Source organism: Pseudonaja textilis, chromosome 9 (genome assembly GCF_049901715.1).
Source record: "Pseudonaja textilis isolate UNSWEBS1 chromosome 9, rPseTex1.2, whole genome shotgun sequence".
NCBI lineage: Eukaryota > Metazoa > Chordata > Lepidosauria > Squamata > Elapidae > Pseudonaja > Pseudonaja textilis.
Genome location: NC_141998.1, coordinates 19,647,907 through 19,656,613, shown reverse-complemented (window position 1 = coordinate 19,656,613; position 8,707 = coordinate 19,647,907).

The window sequence follows — 8,707 nt, the reverse complement described above, 5'->3', positions numbered from 1 at the left end:
ATAAGCTTCATGCCTTAAGAAAGGTAAATATTTGCATATCTAGTTGTGACCAACTCTAGGGCATGATAGTCATTTCTTGTTTCTTGGACAAGGGAGCCAGGATTGTCCAAAATCATTTCCATTGTCATGTGGCCAGCATGGCTATATGCCAAATGTGCATGGAACACTGTTATCTTCCCACCAAAATGGTAGCAATAGCAATAGCAGTTACGTTTATATGCCACTTCACAGAGCTTTACAGCCCTCTTTAAGCAGTTTACAGAGTCAGCCTCTTGCCCCCCAACAATCTGGGTCCTCATTTTACCCACCTCGAAAGGATGGAAGGCTGAGTCAACCTTGAGCCTGAATGAGATTCGAACTGCCAAATTGTAGGCAGACCGCAGTCAGCAGAAATAGCCTGCAGTACTGCACTCTAACCACTGCTCCATCGTGGCTCATACTGTGGTACTTATTTATCTACTCGCATTTGCATGCTTTGGAACTGCTAAGTGGGCAGCAGCTGGAGCAAGGAACAGGAGCTCATCCTGTGGCACAGTCTCTGGGTCTCAAACCTTTCCAGCTAATAAGCTCAGTGTCTCCAACCACTGAGCCATTGTGCCCCCTGCTTCTTACTTAACAGTTGATGAAATTAGGAAGGGTGATCTTTTAGCAAGGTCAGCTTTCTGCTTTGTGGAAAAAACCTGGAGAAGTTCCTCTGTCAGAATCAAGCCTCTCTGTCTGTTGATTTAGAAGACTTATATATGTTTTGTCCATATTTCTAGCTTTTCTGTTCTGTATTTCTAGATGCACACAATGCCTTGATGCTTCACCATCAACAGATCTGTTTGCTACCAGTTTGAGGAAAGCTACTACAGTATTGCATCTTCAAGGTTAAAAGCAGTCAATGCTAAAGGTGTGTTTTTTCTCAGCTATTTTCTATCTCATCACTTAGCAAAATCATATTTGAAGAAAAGGTGATTGATTCCAAATCTGTTATTCTTTCTTTATCCACAACTTCTGGCCAGTGAGCTTGCCTTCAAATTTAATATTTACAAGCCTACGTGACTCTCTCTCTCTCTGCTGGTACACTGATGGTGCAGGATTTCATATTCACTTCCAGAAATGAGGCTCCAGCATCAGCCAGGATCTCTGAGGCATATTTCCCCAAACACGAGGAAAACAGATATGTTCTCAGAATGAAAGCAGATTTTAGATCGGGTTGGAAAACTTTAAAAACGTTTACAACTGAAAGAATTAACTCACAGCCCAGCTACTCATGACAAAGAAAAGAAAGAAGAGAAAGAAGGAACTATGTGCTCAGTTCTGTGGTCTGCTTGCCCATGTGATGGCTGTCAGGAGTAGTGGTTAAAGCTAAAGAGCTGCTCTACATTGAACTATATATTGTCTAATAAATACCATATTTTGTCCTTAGAATGTCAGGGGAAAATGGCTCAAACCACAAGACATTTTCAAACCTCGTGCTGGGAAACATCATTTCTCCATTCTGGTGAATACTTTATTCAAATCTGAATTAAAAAAACACACATTTAGCTGTAGTTTCACCTATTTTATAAGTAGGAATGTGTGCTACAGTGACAAGTTGTAGCTTGCTTTGGCTTCCAATTCTTGATTTATTTGAGAGAGTCAAAGAATTTTGGGCTCTACAGGATGGAAAACGTAATATCCCAAGAGGAACTTCCAAAATTTGTGAATTCATTCATTAGATGATTAAGTGGGACTGATTATGTTCATGGTATAATTCAGAATTATGCCTCATTGTGACATTCAAACACTGTCAAGGAACTCTACAAGATGTTTAAAATCCTTTCAAGTTCCTTCAAGTGGCCTTTGGGTTGCCCTTATTCTTCACTTGTTTGTCTGCATCCTAAGATTCATGACATGAGACTCCCTTCGATTTCCAGAATACCAAGGTAAAAGATAAACCAAAAGATAAACCAAATGATTGACACCTTTTCTGTACCTCAGCCATAGAAATGAAAGCCTTGCCATGATGGATTTTGACAATACCCAAGGCCCCTTTTTTTCCCCTCCCTGTGTGGGCTTCAATCCTCCCCCAACCCCCTTCTACTCATTCACATGTTCACATTATGAGAAGGTGGGATATTTATAATGAAAAAATCAACCAAGCACAAAAGCCAGCTAGGAGTTCCTTTCCCAGTAGAGATAATGGAAGGGGTAGACTTCACTCTCTGTCAGGTCTGGGGTCCAGTGTGAGAAAACTGGGATATTATAAAGATAGTAGGGGAGTCTGCCTTAATAACCTTAATCTGGAAAAAAAAGAATTGACTATTAAGGCCCCACTGAGGGACTGTTTTCATAGATACAGCAGGTTGCCTTCAGCCCTGTGGCTGGATGAAGTATCTGTCTCCCCAGCAACCACCAAACATAAGTCTTTAATGTGTTTTGAGGCTCGCTGTCTAATCTGAAATACAAAATGTCACCATAAGTCGCTACGGCCTACCTAGAAAACACATAACCAGCTCACACCTTCTGGTTGCTGGGGTACAGGGCCTTCCAGATTCTCCACAGGCAGAAGTGGATGAAGTTTGGGTTGGAACAAGGGCCTCTCTCTCTCTTGTTCTTGTTCTCATTGTTCCCCTCTTCTGGTTAAAAGACCTAATATTGTGTCTTTAATTCTAATCCTGGAATAGGAGGGGGAGCATGGTCTGCAGGGATCAGTGAGGGAGACCCCCACTTGGTGGGGAAAGGCCTTAGTTAATGGTGTGTAAAAAGAGAAAACAGCAGAAGGTGATTGGAAATGTCAACTTTCTGAGAAAAAAAAGGAAGTCTCCTTGAAATCAAGGTTGATTCCTGATGACTTAATGATAAAGTCCATGAAGTTTTCTTGGCAGCAAGATGGAAGTGGTTTGTCCTTACCTTCTTCTGGGACATTCAATTTTCCAGTCTAGACTACAGCTTTGGAGTCTCTTGTTCAAGAACTACTCAGACTCAATCCTGCCTAGTTTCAACATCTTCGGCCAAAACTGCCGTGATATTTAATTGCACTCATGTATTAGCATAGCATGGAAGGAGTTCTCGCTTCACCTGAATTATCATTTTGATGTGGCTCATGATTTCAACCTGGATCAAACTGATCTGTGGCAGAGATTCACTGTCCTGATGTTTTCCAGATAGATCTGGAAAAGAATGAGTTTTGCACAGGCACAAAAGACTTCTGGACAGCCCAGTCAACACAAATGCTTCCATTCTGCATACCAAGTGTTCATCCAATTCCAAAAGTCATTTTGAGCCATGCCTTGGATAAAATTGCATTTGAACTAAATCTCTGAATCAAATATTTGCACAGCCTAAACGTGATGTTGGTGGTCTCCACCAAGACGCCGGGGCTTCTCCACCGTTTCAAGAAGTAAAACTTGGTTGTGTCTTACTGCAAAATTTGAAGCTGATTCAGAATGGCGTGAAGCATCTTGAATGGGACTTAATTAAGGTTTGCTAAAAAGAGAATAGTGCCATTAGTTAACAATCACTTCTTTCCAATATGGAAGCTTTGAATCAGGGGTGTCCAAACTTGGCAATTTGGCCATCTGAGGAATTCTGGGAGTTGAAGTCCACGTGTCTTAAAGTAGCCAAGGCCGAGCACCCTTGGTTTAATAAAATAGAGGAACCAGAGTGTTCTAGTTACTTGAGTAACTCAACTTAGCATCCCAATTAGATCTGAGATCTTCTCTTTGGAATCTCAGTAGGATTCTACTGATGGAGTCTACACTGGAGTAAATGGAACAATAATGTGGCATACTGTAGAGCTGTGTTGTGATCCTTCTAATTCAAAAGTTTGGACAACACAAGATTGGCTCTCTATATACCTTTTTTCCTTTTTTTTTATGATGAATAGATACACCCCAAAAGCAATTTTCTGTGGTATGTTTCTCAGACTATAAAATATAAGTATAAATACGATTTGAGCTCCTGCTGCACATGACTGCTAGGGCTGCCACCATGAAGTAGATGTCGGGGCATGGATGTCCTGGCTGCGGGGGCCCTAAGGTAAACTGGTGTGGGGTGTGTGGGGCAGCTCCAGCACCATCCTGCCTTATCACCACTGCACCATGAGAAACCAGATGGAATGGGCAGCGGGCCAGCTGCTCAGCCTCTTAAGTAGGGCTTGTTTTGGGGGTAGGGATTATATTAGGTGCACATGGAAAAACATGCTAGGGGTTACTTTCAGGATAAGTCTTATTTGAGGGAAAATGGGGTATTATTCATTTCCTTATTTGTAGATGCTGAGTTCTACAGGACTTTATTTTTTTCCTCTTTGCTGGCAGGGGGAGATAGGAACAAGTGACCCATGCATTGGGATGGTATGACGTTGTTTTCATCTCAAAGGCATATCAAAAAGGGGCCTTTTGATTTAAAATCCTGCCTGAGCAATTTGTGCTCAATTACTTGGGCTTTTTTCTTCTTCATCAGATGCCAGAGGATTAATTATCTTGCTCAATTGCAAGAGAGTTTTATGCCATCTTAAAGGGTGATCTGATTAATTCTGGCATACACTTTTATGGTTGATAGCTCACCCATCAGATAAACAAAATGCTAGTGCCAGCTGGTCAAACCTTAACCACATTCACAATTAAAAGTAAAGGACACACACACACACACACAAAAACACACATAGTTCCAAAGGCGAGGAGAGAGAGGGAGGGAGGGGGAGGGAGGGAGGAAGGAGAGAAGAGAGAGAGGAGAGTGGGGAGGAGGAGGGGAGGGAGGAAGAGAGGGGAGGGAGTGAGGAAGAGAGGGAGGGAAGGGAGGGAGGAGAGAAAGAGAGAGAGGGAGAGTGGGAGGAGGACGGGGAGGGAGGGAGGGAGAAAGAGGGGGGGGAGTGAGGAAGAAGGGAGAAGGGAGGGAGGGAGGGAGGGAGGGAGAGAGAGAGAAGATCATTATAAAGCTATTCCTAAATAATTTTGCCACTTTGACCATGTTGGTTTCAGGATTTATTTGCTTAATCCTTGGAAATGTTTTGTAAAACTATTTTTCAACTGGATGACCATTTCAACAATTTCCTTGGACCAAGATGAGCAAAAAGGAACTAGAAAAAAAATCACATGGAAGGATGAAAGGAAGGGAACCAGTGAATCTAAGATAAAGTCCTGTTTTATGGGATCATATGTCATACCTAATATTTAATCCATCAATGTTGTGATTTGGGTTTAATATGCTGTGTAGAATCCTGTGTGGATTATAAACCATGTTAATGACTTAGCATGATGCCCCTATCCCACTAATGGTATTGTGGTCAACAATGCGATAATTCCACAAGGGTTGAGTGTATTTCCTGACTTTTAGAAAGGCAAAGCTAATTTTGTCCTAAAGTATTTTTAAAAGCAGGCAGGTGAAGGAGGAGGGATATTTTAGAAAAAACAATCAAACTTGCAAGTGAAGCAAGACAATAAAGCTGAAACCAACCATAGAGTGAAAGGTTACTCGATTTTCCATCTGATCTTCTCTTGAGCAATATTAAAGGTAAAGGTTCTCCTTGCACATATGTGCTAGTTTTTTCCAACTCTAGGGGGCAGTGCTCTTCTCCATTACAAAGCCAAAGAGCCAGCACTGTCCGAAGACGTCTCCGTGGTCATGTGGCCAGCATGACTAAACGCCGAAGGCACACGAAACGCTGTTCCCTTCCCACCAAAAGGGTCCCTGTTTTTCTACTTGCATTTTTACATGCTTTCGAACTGCTAGGTTGGCAGAAGCTGGGACAAGTAACGGGAACTCACTCCGTTACGCGGCACTAGAGGTTCAAACCACCGAATTGCTGACATTTCTGATTGACAAGCTCAGTATCTTAGCCGCCGAGCCACTGTGTCCCTTCTTGAGCAAATAAACTAACCAGAAGAAGACCAAAGAGAGGAAAAAAGCCTTCCTTTTATAGTAAATGATCTCTACAACAAAAAATAAACCTCTCTTCTTCCCGGGAAACAAGTTATCAGAGGACATTCCTGTTTGCACAATTCCCTGAGATAGGAAGCGTGCTTTGAAAAACGAAGCAGGCTCATGTTCCATGTTAGTTGGTGTTTTGAGTGTCCAACGTGAGACCTTTCAAAATTAAATCAAGCCAGCTTCATAAAGGCATCTTCTCCTTCTTATGGGGTGGACTTAAAAAACTTTGCAGGGAGTTAAATGAAAATAGATGTAGGACAGAACGAATTTCTCTTGGGAAGAAAAAATAAATAAAACCATTCTCCATTCTTCCCAGTATGAACCACTAGAGGGAGCACTTTGACTTCTTATGCAAAAGCGCCAGACAGTAGCTATAACCACAAGGGGGCAGTCCTTCCTCATCTATTAGAACAGTCATGTTTTGTAGCATCATTTAAGAGATCATCATCATCATCATCAATCAGACAAAATGGCATCTTTCCTGGTTTTTATGTATGTCCATCTTTTTTTCTATCACACCTTCCAAACTCCCTTGATGATGATAGTCTTCAAAATATGTCTTAATCCTGGCTTATCCAAAACAAACAAAAATGTTACCAAATTTTCAGTACTGTTATTCACATTCTGCATCAGGACATAAAGATCTTTCAAGAGTAGTAAACAACCAAGAAAAACACACAGCTGTTCACTGGGCTGTCACTATTACAGGAAGTCCTTGACTTAACAACTGGTCGCTGAATGAATGTTCAAAGTTATGATGGACTTGAAAAAAACTTTCATAGTTTCAGTGCCACCCCGGTCCTGCAATCAAATGATCGCATTTTGGCATTTGGTAACCTGCTCGCTCAGTGGCTAAGACACTGAGCTTGTCGATCAGAAAGGTCAGCAGTTCAGCAGTTTGAATCCCTAGTGCTGCGTAATGGAGTGAGTTCCCTTTACTTGTCCTAGCTTTTGCCAACCTAGCAGTTGGAAAGCGTGTAAAAAAATGCAAATAGAAAACTGGGGACCCCTTTGGTGGGAAGGTAACAGCACCTTTGGTGTTTAGTCATGCCGGCCACATGACCATGGAGACGTCTTCGGATACCGCTGGCTCTTCGGCTTTTTAATGGAGATGAACACCGCCCCCTAGAGCCAGAAACGACTAGCACGTATGTGCGAGGGGAATATTTACCTTTAACCTGCTTGCATTTACAATTGGTTGCAATATCCCATGGTCACATGGATTGCATTTTGTGGGGTTTTTTTCATTTTTGTTTTTGCCTTTGCCTTTTTTCTGGTTCAAATTTTTCTTTGCTTTATTATATAAAATACAAAGAAAACAATAAAAATAGGAAAGGAGGGGAAGGAAAAGGAGTGGGGAAAGTGGGGTGTGAGATACAAGGGAAAAGGGGAAAAAAAACAGAGAAAAAAGGCACTGACTTCTGATTCTTCTTAGCACAGTATAAGATAAAAACACTCCAATCTCAACTTTTTGCTTTTACACATTAATATATAACTTTGCTTTTTCCCAACGAAAAATCAGTGGTGGGATTCTTTTTTTTTTTACTACCGGTTCTGTGGGCGTGGCTTGGTGGGCGTGGCAGGGGAAGGATACTGTAAAATCTCTAGTCAGAGGTGGGATTTGCTGGTTCTCCAAACTACTCAAAATTTTCGCTACTGGTTCTCCAGAACTGGTCAGAACCTGCTGAATATACCACCTCTGCGAAGAATCCTTATTGGGTAAGCTGGATTCGGACTTAGGCCCTTGTGATTCACTGAATGATTGCCGTGACTGACTTAACAACCATCCTACGAATTGGTTTTGCTTGGCCTTGTGTTTTATGCCACATCTTGACTTGTGTTCTTACCCAGTTCCCCAAACACGACAAACCTGCTGAAATGAACTCAAAAGATTCCTTTATTAGCAATGCCAGCAACCCCGGCGAACCGTTTCTCTCTCACTGCACAATAAGAAGTCCGTCTGGCCAGAAGACGAATAGTTGTCTGCCACATCTATTCATCTCCACCCCCTGTCTTTTATCCCCAGACCTAGGGTGGGGCCTCGTAAGCAGTGGTGGCACTTCCGTCCCAAGGACCGGCCCATAGATTTCCTCTGCTCTCCTCTCCTCTGCCTTCTGCGCATCCGCGCGACACTGGACCCAGCTATTCCTCCTCTTCCTCCTCAGCCACCTCCAGACCTGGGGGCTCTTGACTCTCCATCTGAAGGCTGATGGACAGCACAGGCTCTGCCTCCGTCTCTTTCTCTCTCTCTGCCAACTCCATTCCCTCTTCCTCCTCTGAGCTCCCAGGTTGCCCTGATGTTGACCCTGATTACTACACGGCTGACAGACCACAACAGCTTGGGGTTCGTATTCCAGTTGTGATGAGCATATTTTGGGCTAAAGGAGCCAAATACCTCCATCAATGCTACTGCCCAAGATTGCAGCTTTCACAAAGGGAGAAGGAACTTGCACGGAGAGCTTCGTAAAGCTTTAAAGCTTATTGGAGGTGTTGGGTTTATTTTTTCCTTACCCTAACAGCAGCACAGGCTGTGCATTTTGTGTTTCTTTCCTGGAATATGATGCACCAATTATTCATCTCCAAAACAGTCTTGCAAGTGCAGAAGTAGCACCTGCCTTCAGCTGTTGGCAGTAATTGCTGATCTCTGCTTGTTCTCGTTTTTCTTGTCAATTCCACCCTCCAGGGATGGGATGTGCACGTTTGATGTCAATGTTAGACCGCCCAGGAAGAATCCATTCCATTGACTTCTTTGTACATGGGAATATGGATTTGCAAGGCAGCCAAACATTTCTTTCTCATCTTCAAAAGATGC